Raw genomic sequence first — 1,516 nt, forward strand, 5'->3', positions numbered from 1 at the left:
AGGGGAGGGCCAGGAGAAGGTGGTTCACTGGAGGCCCCTGTGACTCCAGAGGGCTACAGGAGTGTGGGGGAGGGGTGCCGGGGCTGGTGGGCACAACCTGCAGGCCCAGGAAGGGGCAAGTAAGGAGTCTGGCCCTTCTGGGCCCAGAAGCTGAGGAGCCAGGCAGGAAAGCTGCCATTAAATGACTGGAGGGCTCCTGGCCAGGGCAGTACCTAGGTGGGGTAAGGCTGGTAGGGACAGGGTGGGGCAAGAAGAAAATAGACAGTGTTAGCTGGAGGTGTCAGAAGGGACCTACTGGAGGGGTCAGGAAAGAGGGTCTGGTCCCCCATCCGACCTCAGGGTGAAGGGTGGGGAGGGAGGAGACTCTTCTGAGGCATGAGTTGGGGTGTCTCAGGGCTTAGCACTGGGGAGTTCTGGCTGGGCACCAGGTGGGGGTCCTTTCCTGCCTCTACCCCTTTTCCCTTCCCGTTGTTCCTTCTCTAGTGCCTGGTCCTGAGGGCTGGGAGCTGTGGTTTATAACAGAGCCTGCCCCCCGCATGGGCCCTCAGCTGGGGAGAAGAGGTTCACAATGGTGCCCACTCCTCCCTGGGCCTCTCCAAGAGCAATTGTTCAGGGCAGGGCCTTACTTCCCTCATGCCATTTGCCTTCCAGGGGCTTCTTGGCCACCTAGGCCAAGGGACAGATGAGCATGGATTTCACAGGAATGATGACTGGAGCTTCACACTACCCTGCCTGGCCTGGCCTGGGAACCCCCTTTTCCTCCCACCAGGGACTCCTCAGCCCAGGAGAACACTCTTAAGCCCCAGGGGCAGATCTTTCTGCAGTGGGGTCAGGGAATGAGAGGTAGTGAGTTGGGCAGGAAGAAGCTGCTAGGAAGTGGGGAGGGAATTTGAAAAGAGTGAGCTGAGTGTGTGGGGGGGAAGGTTTCCATTGCCCCTGTTGGGAGCAGGCAAAGATGGCACTGTCCCTTTAAGTGGGGGTGCCAGTCACTGCCCTCCCCCAGCCAACCCAATTCATGGGCACACTGAGCATGTGCAGGAGCTATGCAAGTGGGGTAGGGAGGGGACAGAGGGGGGAGGGATTCCGGAGCTTCTTACCCCCCCCTACTTCCTGTAGCTGCCCCCACTCTCCTTCCTAGGTCTGACAAAGAAGCCCATGGTGCTCATCCAGCCCCTCCCCATCCTAGACCAGGGGGTGCTGCCCTCTCCACCCTGGGAAGCCTCCCGCCACCTGGAGGGGCACATGCTCAGCCTGGTGCCAGTCCCACTTCCATGGTGTGGGCGGTGGCTAATCTCCCTGCTGCTTAACATGTTCGATTTCATTCCATCAGTGCCAGGGCTTTTAGAAGCACCATCTACCTGTGACGTTGCTGAAAATCAGACAGCCAGGAGGAGGTGGGCCCTGCCCCACCCACCGGGAGCTTCCAGTCAGAGGAACAAACAGCTCTGAAGCTGCAAGGGCCTCCCCAGACTCCTCTCCCAGAGCTTACCTCCTTCCTCTACTGCACAGTGGCTCC

This window comes from Tupaia chinensis, unplaced genomic scaffold (genome assembly GCF_000334495.1).
Source record: "Tupaia chinensis unplaced genomic scaffold, TupChi_1.0 Scaffold148004_1, whole genome shotgun sequence".
NCBI lineage: Eukaryota > Metazoa > Chordata > Mammalia > Scandentia > Tupaiidae > Tupaia > Tupaia belangeri.